The sequence below is a fragment of the Triticum dicoccoides genome, chromosome 5B (assembly GCF_002162155.2).
Source record: "Triticum dicoccoides isolate Atlit2015 ecotype Zavitan chromosome 5B, WEW_v2.0, whole genome shotgun sequence".
NCBI classification, from domain to species: Eukaryota; Viridiplantae; Streptophyta; class Magnoliopsida; order Poales; family Poaceae; genus Triticum; species Triticum dicoccoides.
This window is the reverse complement of record NC_041389.1, coordinates 556,452,333-556,469,375: the sequence shown is the minus strand read 5'-3', so window position 1 is coordinate 556,469,375 and position 17,043 is coordinate 556,452,333.

Genomic DNA, 17,043 nt, shown 5'->3' with positions numbered 1-17,043 from the left:
GGGGTCAGGGATGCCACGTCCGGGTCTCGGGGTGTCGTGTCGGGGGTCGGGGTGTTGGTGGTGTCGTGTCGGGGTATTGTGTCGGGGTCTCGGTGTCGGGGTGTCGAGGGAGGGTCGGGGTGTCGGGGTCAGGGGGTAGGGGTGTCGTGGTCGGGATTGCAAATCCTTGACCCCTTTTCCCCTCGACCCCTCGACACCTCGATCCTCAACCCCTAGACCCTTGACTCATTTTTCCCTCGATCCTCGACCCCTCGGCCTCTTTTCCCCTCGAACCTCAACCCCTTCACACCTCCATCCTCGACCCCTAGACCCTCGACTCATTTTCCCCTCGATCCTCGACCCCTCTCAAAGTGCAATCTTGCCCTTACATCATGTTTTGATGTTGATGACAATATACATGTAGGGGACTAACTATCTTTGTCAAGTAAATCTCATGTGTTAGTCTCCGGTTCATCAAAATGTGTGAGGATCATGAACATACGAAGTTGATTTTACCCAAAGTATACTCAAGCAGGAAGTATCAAAAAGATTGCATCATTTGGTTTCTTGAGTATAGGATACCGCACTATTAAGAGGGGATCAGTAGGGTTAGTGAAAGACTTGCTCAAGCCACAATAATTCCTAGCTTCAAAATCTTAGGGTCACACAAAAATATTCTGGTGTATATGTTCTGTTTTGCTCCCATACCGGATGTTCGGGCTGCCGGCCAAACGTCCGAGATGCACGCCGGATATCTGGCCCACTCGCCGGATGTCCGGCTCACTGCTATCCAAACACCATTAGGTGTGCATGTTTTCGCTGGATATCCAGGCTGCACCCCGGATGTCTTGGACTTCCAGCCACGCCGGATGTCCGGACTTTGCCCCGGATGTCTGGCTCCCTGCTATCCAGACTCCAGTAGGTATGCACGCATTTGCCGGATGTTCGGGCTTCACCCCGGATGTCCGGGACTTCCAGCCACGCCGGATGTCCGGACCTTGCCCCGGATGTCCGGGCCTTCCTGTGCTGCCGGATGTCCGGGCTTTGCCCCGGATGTTTGGCCCCTCTGCTTCATCCTCTGTTGTCTGCTTTACGCTTGTAGTGCTACACTAGGCCGGATGTCCGGCCTCTGCCCTAGATGTCCGGCCTACCCTATCATTTGCACTACAACGGTCACCTTTACTCACACACTATATATAGACCTCTTTCCCCATGGTAAATGGTTGACCATTCACTTTGAGCAAACCCTAGAACACATTTCGCTCTCTCTCTCACACTCCAACACCAAATCTTAGATCCCTAAGGGATTTGGGAGCATTTGAGAAAAGTTGTCCACTCAAGTGATAGATCCACTCCTTCCCCTTCTTTGCACCAAAGGAGTTCGTGATTTGAGCAAGTCTTGAGCTTTTCCCCATCGTTCTTGTTACTCTTGGAGGTTGGAGACTCCTAGGCGGTAGACGTCTTTCGGAGAGGAAATCGTTCTTTGTGATTACCCCCGGAAAGTTTGTGAGGGTTTGGAGACCACCCCAAGGTCTACCACCAGTGGTTGAGAAACGCCTTCGTGTTGTTGTCTCAAAGGGAGAATAGGGTGAGCCTTCGTGGCGTTGGTGTGCCTTCATGGTAACACCCACCTCTCTAACGGTGGCGTATCTTCCCTCCAAGGAAGCGAACATCGGCATACATCCTCGTCTCTTGGAGTTGCGGTTTTTCCTAACCCTAACTCCCTACTTGTGGTTACTTGTCTCTTAGTCTTTACTTATATCATATTGAGCTTGCTTACTCTCCTACTTGTGTTACTTGTTTACCTTGCTTAGCTCATAGCTTCACTCTTGCAATTGTTAGGCTCAACTTCATATTCCGCATTATTGCCTAAAATTGCTAAGTAACAATTAAAATTTGTAATTGTACCTATTCAACCCCCCTATAGGTCCATCTCGAACCTTTCAATTGGTATCAGAGCCTTGTGCTCTATTCTTGTGGATTAACCGCCCTAGAGCACGATGAACCCCGATGGGACTCCCCTTGTTGCAGATCCTAAGAGTAAGGGCACGGCTTCCATGGAAGCCAAGTCCTTCACTTCAGAGGATCTGGAACGAGCTCTTGCTAAGCAAAAGGAGGATCATGATGCCTCTCTTCAGGCCTTGGTCGAAATGAGGATAGCCACACTAACCATGATGCTTGCACCACTTTCTGGTGGTGCGGCCTCGAGGCCAGCTGTGCCCACTCCCTCACTTGGACAAAAACCTCCTACTAATGAACACTCCAGTGTTCCTTGGCTTTCTGCAAGACCTCAAAGAGAGAAACCTAAGTATAACCCTCAAGGAAAACCTCCTTTACTTGATGACACTACCGATTTTGCTTTGTGGAGAGTTGCTATGCAGGATCATCTTCGATATGCAAATGATGAGATGTTGGAGATCTTGGAGTATGGCTACCAAGCTATTGACCCGAAGAATCTTACTCCAAGAGAGGTTTTTGACAAGAATCTCAACGACACAGCAACCATGTACATAAGAAGAGGTATGACCGACAAGCAAAGGAGACCATACATACATATTACAAGTGCCAAGGAATTATGGGATAGCATTGTGAGGACCAAGACTGGTACTTCCACTCTCCGGCTTGCTCAATATGAAATTGACAAGGGTTAACTGCAAAACTTTTGTATGGAGAAAGGTGAATCTCCCAAGAAACTACTTGAGTGTCTCATGACTCTCACCGCCGACATTGAATCATGTGAATGTGACAAGACTCAAGATGGATTCAACTTGACTAAACGATTCCTTGTGGATAAGTTGCTTCAGGCTCTTGCTCCATATCAAAAACTAAGTGGTGTGGGACAACACCATGGATTCAAGGAAATGACTCCAGATGACATCATATCCACTTTCCAACTATTTGAAGAGTCAAAGGCAAATGCCACAAAATATCTTGCCATGCATGGTACCTCAACATCAAAGATCAATATTGCATTGAAGGCCAAGCATGCATGTGAAGAAGAGCAAAGTGAATAAGAAGAGGAGGAGGAGGAGGAGGAGGAGGATTGTGATGAGATTGACTCAGATGAGAGCCCGTCATATGAAGACATTGCTCTCTTTGTCAAGAAGTTTAGCGCGGGAAAATTCAAGGGAAGGTTCCAGAAGAAGAAAGTGACAAAATGCTACAACTGTGAAGAAACCAACCACTTCTCCAATGAGTGCCCTTATGAGAAGAGAGAAGATAAACCAAGGTTTCCCAAGACATTTCCCAAGAAGAAGTTGCCAAATCCTTTGAACTCCGAGCTCAAGAAGATAGATGGGAAAGCAATGGTTGCTCATGAAGAATCCGATCTGGATGATGTTAGTGGTGTTGCCGGAGTTGCTCAAGATTCTCAAAACACTTTGAGCTAGTGAACAAGAGTGGTGATGTGGTAAGCTACAACTACATGAAAGACTACAAGGGCAACGCTCACAAGTGCCTAACGGTAAAGGCCGTGGTAGAAGATGGAGAGGACCAAAGCTCTCCTGACAAGGTCAAGGTAACCCCACAATCAAATCCTCCTCTTTTTACTCCTTCTACTCCTAGTGATGAGTATCTTGATGCGGAGGATAGTTATGAGGATGATGATCTCGATGATCCTATGCTTGCTAAACTTAATAAGTTCATGTGCTCCCTCAAAGGAAAGAAGCTCACTATGTTTCGTATGCCTATGGAGATGGTGAGTAAGCACACCATCACCATTAAGGAACTTGAAACCCTCATCACCGAGGAAAAGAAAAAATATGAAATCCTTGAGCGGAAAGTCCAATATGAGGAAGCACGAAATGATGAACTATGCTTAAAAATTGGTGCAAATATTGATGTTCATGCTAAAGATCTTGCCTCCTTGAAAAAGCCTAAGGACTCTTATGAAGAGTTGATGAATGATAAAAGTAAGCTTGTGAAGTCTCATGCTTCTCTCTCTAAGGATTGTGAGCTCCTATCCATGTTCCTCAAGACTAAGGAAGAAGAGCTCACCCTTCTTACAAAGAGTTTTGAGACGCTCAAGCTTACTTATCTTGAAACTCTAGCCAAGGCCTACTCTTCTCCTAGTATTAATGTTGATGCTTGTACTACTAACTCTAGTAGTGATCTAGCATCTATTCTTGAGGAGAATCGCTTTCTCAAAGCTCAAATCGAGAGGTCTCATGACATGTGCTCAAGGACAAAAGAACCTTAATGAGGTGTTGATCCAACACAATGAGGTGTTTGCCAAAGAGGGGCTCGGGTTTAACCCAAGCACAAGCAAGAAGAAGTCATCCTCTCAAAGGTGCAACACCCCTCTAAAGGAAACATTTGTACGAGAAGGGCACAAGGAGAAAGGTAAGGTTGTTAGTGTGAAGGCCACAAGGGCATGCCCACTCTCAACAAGCCAAAAGAGTTCATGCCTCCATCCTATGTACTTCGTAAGACTAAGGATGGAGAAGTTTATGCAAAATTTATTGGTCCTCGAAATGCATTCCGATTCTATGCTATTTGGGTCCCTAAGACCCTTGTGACTAACTTTAAAGGTCCCATTGCAAAATGGGTGCCTCTAACCAAGTCATAATTGTGTGTAGGTTTCCTTCTCCGGTGGAGTAAAATGGGTGATTGATAGTGGATGTACCAATCATATGACCAGAGATAGCAAATTGCTCTACGATTTCATGGAAGCCATTCAACCATTTATGAGCACTATGTTTGGTGAGGTTCAAAAGGACAAGTACTCGGGTTGATCAAGGTGGCTATCACAAATGACATGTCTCTAGAAAATTTCATGCTTGTTCAATCTCTTAAATATCATTTGCTTTCTATTTGCCAATTGGCTTCTGTTGGTTATGATACACTCTTTGGACTAACAGATGTGAAAGTCTTTAAGAGAGATACTCTCAAAGTGGCCTTTGTTGGAGAGTTGGATGGCAACCTTTACACAGTTGATTTCTCGAAAGAGAGCACATTCCATGCAACTTGTCTAATGGCCAAGGCCGACAAGGGGTGGCTATGGCATCGCCGACTAGCCCATGTCGACATGAGAAATCTTCAATATCTCTTAAAGTGTAATCACATCCTTGGACTAACCAATGTCTCTTTTGAGAAAGATCGTGTGTGTACTGCATGCATAGCCGGGAAGCAACATCAATAAAATTACCCACCCAAGAATATCATGTCTACTTCAAGGCCTTTGGAGCTCCTTCATGTGGATATTTTTGGGCCTCCTTCATGGGATAGTCTTGGTGGGTGTTGGTGTCAAAACCGGCGGATCTCGGGTAGGGGGTCCCGAACTGTGCGTCTAGGCGGATGGTAACAGGAGACAAGGGACACGATGTTTTACCTAGGTTCGGGCCCTCTTGATGGAGGTAAAACCCTACGTCCTGCTCAATTAATATTGATGATGTGTGTTACAAGAGTGGATCTACCACGAGATCAAGGAGGCTAAACCCTAGAAGCTAGCCTATGGTATGATTGTTGTTCGTCCTATGGACTAAGGCCATCCGGTTTATATAGACACCGGAGAGGGCTAGGGTTACACAGAGTCGGTTACAAAGGTAGGAAATCTACATATCCGTATCGCCAAGCTTGCCTTCCATGCCAAGGAAAGTCCCATCCAGACAAGGGACGAAGTCTTCAATCTTGTATCTTCATAGTTTTGGAGTCCGGCCGATGATGATAGTTCGGCTATCCGGACACCCCCTAGTCCGGAACTCCCTCAGTAGCCCCTGAACCAGGCTTCAATGACGACGAGTCCGGCGCGCATATTGTCTTCGGCATTGCAAGGCGGGTTCCTCCTCCGAATAATTTATAGAAGATCGTGAACACCAGGATAGTGTCCGGCTCTGCAAAAATAAATTCCACGTACCACCGTAGAGAGAATAATATTACACAAGATCAATCTGCTAACGTATTATGCGGCGTGACGTCACACCACTTCCAAGCCTTTACTTAAATTGTTTTTATTGTTCCACCTCAGCGTGTTTAGGGAAGCGGTTTCCTTGGCACGTCTTGTCGAAGCAGAGATTGTGTTCCCCTTATTCCGGGATTCCCATCAATACGGACGTGGGTAACCCAACCGCGCCCGTTGCCACGCCCCCTCCATCGAAGGCGGGTTCCAAACGGTCACGGGGACGGCTCTTGGTATTCTTCCTCTTTATAATGAGACCAAGGCCCGCTCTTTTTATTCAATCCTCTATCGAATCCGCCCCCCTCTCCCCGAGTTCCAACACCCAGGGCCCCAAATTCGAGTACCTTCAATCTTCGACAATGTCCGGTCCTGACCTACGAGGCCGGTGGATGCCCTCCTCCGTCACGGAAGAGGACGTACTAAAGCTGAGAGACGCCAGGTACTTAACCTACGAGATTTCGCATAGGCTGCCTGCCCGAGGGCAAGTTATCCCAACTCCCGAGCCTGGCGAGAGCGTCGTGTTTGTGTCTCACCTCCGTCGGGGTTTAGGCTTCCCGATGGATCCTTTCGTGGGGGGGCTCATGTTTTACTATGGGCTGGAATTCCATGACTTGGCTCCGGAGTCCATCCTCCATATCTCATCATTCATTGTCATCTGTGAAGCCTTCCTCCTCACTACCCCTCACTTCGGCTTGTGTCTCAAAACCTTCAACGTGGAGCCGAAGATGATTGAGGGGCGTCAGGCAGAGTGCGGCGGGGCGGTTATAAGCAAGAGGGCCGAAGCTCCATGGCCCAAGGGCTCTTTTTAGGAGGAGTTTGGCTTGTGGCAACAGGAGTAGTTCTATATCACCGCTCCCAGGGGCAGCAGGTAGAGGCCGCCGCCCGTCTTTCGCTCGGGCCCTCCACAGCAGCTGACGTCATGGGTCAACAAGGGGTGTGACTGGGGGCCGTCCAAAGACGTACCCCTGTTGCACAACCGGATTCGAGGCCTCCAAGAAAGGGAGATCAATCTGGTCGCAGTGGTACAGGTTATGTTGATCCGGTGCCTACTGCCCTGCTGAAAGGATCGATAAGGTTGACTAGAGGGGGGGTGAATAGGCAACTAACAATTTTTAGACTTTTATTTAACAAATTAAAACTTGCAATGAAATAGGTTGTCTAGATGTGCAACTACGTGGACAACCTATATGATGCAAAGACAATGAGCACACAAGCAAGCAATGGATATAGCACAAGTAAGCTTGCAAAAGTAGAGGGATAAGATAACCAAGAGTGGAGCCGATGGAGACGAGGATGTGTTACCGAAGTTCCTTCCTTTTAAGGGGAAGTACGTCTCCGTTAGAGCGGTGTGGAGGCACAATGCTCCCCAAGAAGCCACTAGGGCCACCGTAATCTCCTCACGCCCTCACACAATGCGAGATGCCGTGATTCCACTATTGGAGCCCTTGAAGGCGGCAACCGGACCTTTACAAACAAGATTGGGGCAATCTCCACAACACTTGGAGGCTCCCAACAACACCACGAAGCTTCACCACAATGGAGTATGGCTTCGAGGTGACCTCAACCGTCTAGGGTGCTCAACACCCAAGAGTAACAAGATCCGCTAGGGATAAGTGGGGGAATCAAATTTCTCTTGGTGGAAGTGTAGATCTGGGCCTTCTCAACCAATCCCGAGCAAATCAACAAGTTTGATTGGCTAGGGAGAGAGATCGGGCGAAAATGGAGCTTGGAGCAACAATGGAGCTTTGGGGGAAAGAGGTAGGTCAACTTTGGGGAAGAAGACCCCTTTTTATAGTGGGAAGATCAATCCAACCGTTATCCCACTTACCAGCCCCGCACAGAGCGGTACTACCGCTGGGGAAGGGCGGTACTACCGCTCCGGGCGGTACTACCGCTCGACCCAGCGGTACTGCCGCGCTGCCTGGGGCCCTGACCCCAAGGCGGTACTACCGCCAAGGAAGAGCGGTACTACCGCTCCGGGCGGTACTACCGCTTAGACCCAGCGGTACTGCCGCGCTGCCCAGGGCCCTGTCACCAGGGCGGTACTACTGCTAGGGAGGGGCGGTACTACCGCTTAGAGCAGTACTACCGCCCCTACTACCTCCCTTAGTGCCGCAAAACCCGACACGAAAAATTCGTTCGAGAATCAAGGCGGAAGTAGCCCAGACGCACAGCGGTACTACGGCTGAAACACCCAAGCGGTACTAGAGCGGTACTACCGATGTGGAGTTTCGGTGGTACTACCACTGTGGACGCGGTACTACCGCTAGGGCAAAGCAGAGCATAGTAAGGGGGAAAACAACAGCTCCAGAGATGCGGAAGGAAAGATGACGGGTGTGATAATGATGTGTACATGTGATTCCACCCAAGTCTTACCAAAACGGATCCCCTCTTGATAGTACGGTGACTCCTACGAAACTAGTCCACCAACAACAAAACGAAGGAGCTACACCGTCTTAAATTACAGCACCGAGGGGAGGAAATCGTCTCGTGCCAATGGATGAATCTCTGAAAGAACTAACGCACACGATTAGTCCGCACAAGCATTGTCATTAATCACCAAAACATATTGGGAATAAATATGCCCTTACAATCTCCCCCTTTTTGGTGGATTGATGACAATACGGGATTTGCACAAAATGAAAGATATAGGATAAGCCAAAAGTACAACCGTCCTAAAATGTAGAACGGCTCCCCCTGGATGTGTGCTACCTAGAAAAGTGCTTTGGACTACATGGCACAGATGCCAGGAACAATGCTCCCCCTCATTTTAGAGACCAACTACCTAAGCATGATATGAGAGCAACATATATATAACAAGATAAGCATGGAACTCATAAGCTAGATAGACATAGAGAAAGATACGAAGAGATAAGGTAGCATATGTCTCACACCATATGACTCGAGCTTAGGTCTTACGGACATAACCAGAACTCAGGTCTCACAGACAAAAACCAAATAAAACAACAAGCGAAAGCACAAACACAAACGACGGAAGACACAAAACGCAAATCTCTAAACTCTCTCCCTCTTTGGCATCGAGACACCAAAAAGGAGAGGGAGTGATGCTACGGCTCCAGGTGAAGGTAAACGATGGACACCCATCAGATCTCAGAGGGATCATCTGCGGTGCCATCGTCAGCCGGGAAGTGCTCAGCATCAGAATCAGTCCAGGGGCAGTGATGCTGAATCCACTCCTCCTCCTCGGTAAGCTGATCCTCAGAACCACTAATCACAATAGCACCCATCTGACGCATGAGCTCCTTGTGGCGACCTCGGGCCTTCTTCTCAGCCACATGAGTCATGTACTGACCATGAGACTCCATGCAGAACAGCTTCTCCACCTTGATCTTGAGCTTCTTGGCCCAAGAGGGCTCTGCCTCAGAAGGCACATAGTCATCATCTTCATCCTCAGCCTCAGCCCCAAACTCCTCCTCAGCCTCCATGGCAGCAGCAGATGAAGGAACTCCAGTCCTAGGGGCCTGAGTGCCCCAGTTATCCTTCTTCCTCAGACGCTTGACATCGTGAGAAACCAAGTCTCCAATCTCCAGCACCACCTTGGGATAGACACGATCCCAGGCCTTCTCAATGAGCAGCATAATGAACGGACCATAAATCGGGCACTTGCGCTCGGAGATAGCAGAAACCAGCTCAGACCACATAACATGAGAGATATCCAAGGAATCCCGATGCTCTGCCCCTTCTCCCGCTGACAGAAGAGAAGCATGTCCACGAGATAAGAGTGAACCTGGTCCAGATTCCCGATGCGAGGGAAAAGAGTTTCTCTGAAGATACGGTGAAGAATGTCCAGATAGGCAGGCAGCTCATAGGTCTCCTTCTTCGTCTCATGGTTGATCCTCAGAGTGTAGTAGGGCCACAGAGCTTGCTTGTGAGTGGCATTGGCTCGACGGTGGGGGCGAAAGCCGACAACAGACTCAAGTCCAAGATCTTCCACCCCAATCAACTGCATGAAAGCTTTCCACTTGACTGACAGCAACTTGCCATTTGTCATCCAAGTCAGAGTCCTGTCCTCATCGGTCCCAAGGTGAACCGTGGCATAGAATTGGGCCACAATATCAGCATCGTAGTCCTTGTTGAATTGCATGATCCCGAGAATGTTCAGCTAAGTGCACATCTGAAGAGCTTCACCAAAGTAGTCAGGATCATTCTCCATATGCTCGGTGTCGATGGAGTGCATGTTGACATAGAGATTCTTCTTGGCTTTGAGGACATCAAAATAGATGGCAAACTGGAACCTATTCTAGAACGGACGGTTGACCAAAGTGGGATCTTGGTCGACCTCATACGGGTTGCGGCGGCGCCTTGCCCAGAACTCCTTGGGCGGAATTTCTGGCACAGTTTTGCTTTGCTTTGGCTTGACCCCAGGCTTCTTCTATAGTTGGGGAGGAGGTGGAGCACTAGAAGATCCTCCGTCAGGCTCAGTGGTGTGGTAGCGCTTGGACGAGGCACGACCGGGGTTGACACGACGAGCCTGATGCTCACGAACCTCATCACCTAGAACCACACACACAAACATGCAAACAACCAGAAAGAATGAGCGTAAGCCACAAACACGAACAAAGAGATCACTGAGAGGTTGGAGGATGATGGAACTGGGTAGAGGGCGGTAGTACCGTGACCCTTGAGCGGTAGTACCGCTCCAAGCGGTAGTACCGCTCTGGAGAGAGCGGCAGTACCGCTCGAGGCAGGGAAACAGCAGTTTCCAACTACCGTGGTCAGATCCGGTACTACCGTCCTACCAAGTTCAAAAATACTCCAACCAAACACTAATCCAGACAGTCTAGAAGCATTCTCCATCCTACTCAAGCCTAGATCTGGACAAAAATCTAGAGATGCAACTGCTATTGCCCCAAGAATGCTAGATTGGAAATCTAGACAAAAGGAAACAGGGAACGGGGGCAATACCGGCATCCATGGCAAGAGGACAAGGTGGGGATCGATTCCACCGAAGGAAACGGAGAGGAGCGCCCCGGAGAGGGAGATCCGCCGGAGCCCTCCCGCGGCGCCGGTTGCTGAAGAGAGAGATGAACAGGGCGAAGGGGTGAGCGAATGGGTATGGGGGAGAAGAAACTCCCCCTGCCCCCGATATAACCCCCATCCCGCGCCTCACAGCGGTAGTACCGCTCTGGAGGGCGGTAGTACCGCTGGGAGCGGTAGTACCGCTTTGGAGGGCGGCAGTACCGCTTCAGCAACCATGCTACTTCTAGACCAACGACTAACGCTCAAAAAGAAACGGAAAGCAAAGCCAAAAGAACGAGAGGACTGACGCGACAACACACACACACACAACAGACCAGAAACAACTCAAACACAAACAACCACACGAAACAGAGCAAGCTCTGGCCTCTCTCAGGAGAGGGCGATGGCCGGAGCCACCTATGTTTGAGTCAAATGGTATGGCACCGCGAAGAATTATCCTTGGGCCCATGACCAAAACTCGTCTTTGAAGCACAAGTACCATCAAAAATGGCTATTGTGAAAGAGTTGATCATTTTATGCATAATGGGGGGAGGGGAAAGTTCATTGAGAGAACAACACTCCCCCTATGTCCATGCCTACATCTAAGCAGGATACCAACTTGAGTGGGGTGGGGTGTGCCAGGGTTCAAGTCACATTGCTTGAATCAATGATATTTAGCTCATGCCTTAACTCGCGAAATCTTGCTTCATCCAAGGGCTTCGTGAAAATATCTGCAAGGTTATCATGAGTGTTGACATACTTGAGCTCGATCTCTCCTCGCCTAATGTGATCTCGGATGAAGTGATACCGAATCTCAATGTGCTTCGTCTTGAAGTGTTGTACCGGGTTGAGAGAAATCTTGATGGCACTTTCATTATCACACCAAAGAGGCACTTTGTCACAAATGACACCGTACTCCTTTAAGGTTTGCCTCATCCATAGGAGTTGAGCACAACAACTACCTGCTGCCACATACTCTGCTTCAGTGGACGAGAGAGACACACAACTTTGCTTCTTGGAAGACCAACTTACCAAAGAGCAACCAAGAAATTGGCACCCTCCAGAACTGGACTTCCTATCCACTTTGTCTCCCGCCCAATCGGAATCTGTGAAGCCTTCAAGCTTGAAGTTTGCTCCTCTTGGGTACCATAAGCCAAAGTTTGGGGTATGAGCCAAATAGCGAAAGATTCGCTTGACCGCCACATAGTGACTTTCCTTTGGTGCGGCTTGAAACCGTGCACACATCCCCACACTCAACATGATATCCGGTCTAGATGCACAAAGGTAAAGCAAGGAGCCAATCATGGAGCGATATACCTTTTGATCCACCGCTTTACCATTGGGATCGATGTCAAGTTGGCACTTGGTAGGCATTGGTGTAGAAGCCGGCTTGACATCACTTAGCTTGAATCTTTTAAGCATGTCTTGAGTGTATTTGGCTTGGCTGATGAAGGTTCCTTCTCTTTGTTGTTTGATGTCAAAACCAAGGAAGAACTTCAACTCTCCCATCGAAGACATCTTGAACTTGGAGGTCATGAGAGCGGCAAATTCCTCATTGAAAGCTTTGTTAGGAGAACCAAAGATAATATCATCAACATATAGTTGGCATACAAACAACTCCCCTTTGACCTTCTTAGTAAAAAGAGTGGGATTGATTTGTCCTACTTCAAATCCATGATCTTGTAGCAACTCGGTAAGGTGGTCATACCACGCACGTGGGGCTTGTTTAAGGCCATAGAGTGCCTTATCGAGTTGATACACGTGATCCGGGAAGTAGGGGTCCTCGAACCCGGGGGGTTGCTTGACATAAACCAACTCATTAATGGGACCATTAAGAAAAGCACTTTTCACATCCATTTGTTGCAACTTAAAGTTGTGATGGGAAGCATAAGCAATCAACAAATGAATGGATTCAAGACGATCAATGGGAGCAAAGGTTTCACCGTAGTCGATGCCCTTGACTTGGGAGTAGCCTTGTGCTCCAATCTTGCCTTGTTGCGAATGATGTTCCCATGAGCATCTTGCTTGTTCTTGAAGATCCACTTTGTTCCAATGACGTTGTGGTTCCCCGAAGGTCTTGGCACCAATCTCCACACCTTGTTGTACTCGAAGTTGTTTAGTTCTTCATGCATGGCATTGAGCCAATCCGAGTCTTCGAGCGCCTCATAGACCTTTTGGGGTTCAACACAAGAGACAAACGCATGATGTTCACAATAGTTAGCTAATTGTCTATGAGTGCTTACCCCCTTTCTTAGACTTCCAACCACATTTTCCATGAGATGGCCCTGGGTTGTGAGTTTGGAAGCAATCTTCGCGGCACGACGCTCTAATTCTTCCTCGGGGGTGGAAGGAGGAAGGTTAAATTGGTCATCTTGAGCGCCGTCTTGAGCTTGCTCATGATCTTGAACTTGCTCGAGGGGGAGAACTTGACCTTGGGCATCATTTAGAGGTTCACCTCCATCTTGAGGTTGATCTTGCCCTTGGTCTTGTTCATGAAGGTGAGGGCCTTCACTTTGTTCTTCGGAAGCGTGTGGGTCTTGGGGAGGTGATGGCTCTACTTGAGTGGAGCATTGTCCTTCTCCTTCGGCCACAAGGGGTTCCTCAATGGGTAGAATATGACCAATACCCATTCTTCTTATGGATTGGGGAGGAATTTCATCACCTACATCACAAGTACCACTTTGCTCCACTTGGGAGCCATTATTTTCATCAAACTCTATGTTACACGTCTCCTCAATGAGTCCGTTGGACTTGTTGAGAACACGGTAAGCATGAAAGTTTGTAGCATAACCAACAAATATGCCCTCATGAGCTCTAGCTTCAAATTTAGACAAATGAACACCTTTCTTGAGAATGAAACACTTACACCCGAACACCCGGAAGTACTTGAGATTGGGCTTGTTCCCGGTGAGTATCTCATACCATATGGAGTCTTGTTCAAGCCTTTGCGGAGATAGAGCCGATTGGATGCATGACAAACTGTGTTGATGGCTTCGGCCCAGAAGTTGTATGGAGACTTGAACTCCGCCATCATGGTCCTTGCCGCATCCATCAACGTCCGGTTCTTCCTCTCCGCAACACCATTTTGTTGAGGGGTATATGGTGCGGAATATTGGTGCTTGATCCCTTCATCACTAAGAAACTCATCGAAGGTGTAGTTCTTGAACTCGGTGCCGTTGTCACTTCTTATTGTCAAGATCTTTGCATTGTGTTGACGTTGAGCTTCATTTGCAAAGTCGATGACGGTTTGTTGAGTCTCACTCTTCCTCTTGAAGAAGTATACCCACGTGTATCTTGAATAATCATCCACTATCACCAAGCAATACTTTCTACCCCCAAGACTATCAAAGGATGGGGGCCCAAAGAGGTCCATGTGGAGGACTTCCAAGGGTCTCTTCGAGTAGATTATAGTCGTGGGAGGGTGAGCCGTCTCATGAAGCTTTCCTTCGATACAAGCACTGCAAACACGATCTTTGGCAAAACTAACATTCGTTAGTCCATGGACATGGTCCCCCTTGAGAAGACTTTGCAAAGATCTCATATTGACGTGGGCTAAACGGCGATGCCAAAGCCATCCCACATCAACTTTAGCCATTAGGCATGTCGCGGTCTTAGTGGGTTGCTCCGAGAAGTTAACCACATAGAGACCATTCTCGACATGCCCAACAAAGGCTACTTTAAGGGTCTTGCTCCACAAGAGGGCCACGGTATCAATATCAAAGAAGGTGGCAAAACCCATGAGTGCGAGTTGACGAACGGAAAGTAAATTGAACGCAAGGGACTCAACAAGCATGACTTTCTCGATCGTTAGATCATGAGAAATGACAACCTTGCCAAGACCCAATACCTTAGAATGTGAGGCATCACCCCATTCGACATTGGTGGGCATAGATGGGATATTGTGCACGTCCACCACCAAGTCCTTGCTCCCGGTCATATGATTTTTTGCTCCACTGTCGAGCAACCATGATCCCCCACCGGAAGCAAACACCTACAAGAGATCAATGCTTGGTTTTAGGTACCCATTGAGTAATGGGTCCTTTGATGTTAGTAACAAGGGTCTTAGGAACCCAAATAGACCATTCAATGTACTCATAAGGAGAACCAACAAATTTAGCATAAACATGTCCATCACTAGCACGGCACAACACATAAGAGGGGTTAAAGTCGCCGGCTTTGTTGGGAGAGATGGAGTTGTGCTCTTTGGCTTCACCGCTCTTCCCATTGTTCTTCTTCTCCTTAGGAGCACCTTCTCCCTCCTTCACAAAGGTTTGCATGAGCGGAGGAGGTCGATTGGTCTTGCTCTTCTTCTCCTTGTTCTTCTTCTTGTTCTTGGACTTGGGTGCGAACCCAACTCCCTCCTTCCCCACAACTTCCTTTTGATTGCTCAAAAGGTCATTTAGGTTCTTCTCGCCTTGTATGCATGACACAAGACCTTTCTCGAGTTGTTCCTTCAACTTGGCATTTTCCTCCACAAGATGCACATGCTCACAACATGGGTTAGTAGCATTTGCATTATCAATTAAGACCATGTGAGGAAATGTCGCATTTTCCTTAGTTAGCTTAACTTGGAGTTGAGCATGAGACTCCTTGAGGGTGGCATGAGCACTTTTCAAGACCTTGTGGGCCTTGTCAAGTACATCAAACTCCTCCGTGAGTCTAACATGATCAACCCCAAGTTTAGCCTTCTCGGAAGCTAGAACATGAGACACAACAAGAGCATGATCAAGATATTTCTTTAGTTTAGCATGACCATCATTGTGTGACTCCTCAAGAGCCAAACGATGCTCACGCTCTTCCTCAAGAGCATTAGAGAGATCCGATATCTCATCGGCATAGTCACGACTATGACTTTCCATCTTAGTGATGGTTTATTCATGAGCCTCGATCATGTCATTGGCTTCACCAAGTTGTTCCAAGAGAGCAACGAAATGCTTCTTGGATTTGCCCTTGAGCTTACTCATGAAGGACTCAAATTCATTGATCTCCTCATTAGACCCCTTACCATTATCAAAGTCATCCATTGAAGGAGGGTTAGGAATAATGGTGGTTTTGATGTTCAGGGTTACCTTGTTGGTGGCCTTAGCCATGAGGCACTTGGCGGTGATGTTCTCGTTAGGTGCATCGAATAGAGACACCCGAGGAGTTGATACAATGGCAACGGATGCCATGGCCATTGTTTCACCATCTTCATCATCATCGTCATCCTCACGGTATTCTTCTTGAACCACCAACCCGCGAGAAGGAGTCTTCTTGGTGAAGTTGTTCTTGTTGGGGAAGGACTTGGCTTTGTCTTTTCGAATGAACTTGCCACCATTGTCTTCCCGCTTCTCGTATGGACAATCCGCAACGAAATGACTGACATTGCCATAGTTGAAACAAGTTCTAACTCGTTGCTTCCCTTTGAGGCCACTTGAGTTTTTCTTGTTGAAGTTGGGTCTTGTAGTCTTCTTACTCCAAAACTGTCTTGAGGCAAGAGCCATGTGCTCATGATAATCATACTTCGTGTCCTCGGGGTTGCTCTCCTCATCTTACTCTTCTTCTTATTCTTCCACACTAACCTTGGCCTTCAAGGCAAGATTGGGCTTCTTTGCCCTTTGGGAACGGAGCACCGCATTGTCGGCGGTCTTATCCAAGATGTTCATTGCAACAAACTCATCCAACACTTTACCAGAGGTCATGGAGTGGAAGTCCGGTCTTTGGCGAATGACGGAGGACATGGCCTTGTTGTAGGGCATCATGGCCTTGAGGAACTTGCGCTTGATCCAGTTGTCATCCGTGTCCTTACTCGCATGATCTCGCAGTGCGACCGCAAGTTTGGTCACTCTTCGAAAGAGCTCACGATGTTCTTCATCCTCTTTCATTGCAAACTCATCGGCTTCATCTTGCACCACTTCATAGTTGGAGCATTGAATGCTAGCACTTCCTCTATACATACGCTCGACACACTTCCATGCTTCTTTAGCCATGACATGAGGTCGAAGATGAGGGAGATCTTCGGGAAGGATAGCATCTTGGATGATGAATAGAGCACTCTCATTGAATTGATTGTCCACTTCTTCTCGAGGGGTGAAGTTGCTTGGATCATGAGGATAGAAACCTTCTTCAATAATTCTCCAAAGGTTAGTATTCACATGTTTTAAATGACGCTTGAAGCGATAAACCCAAGAATCATAATCTTCATTTTT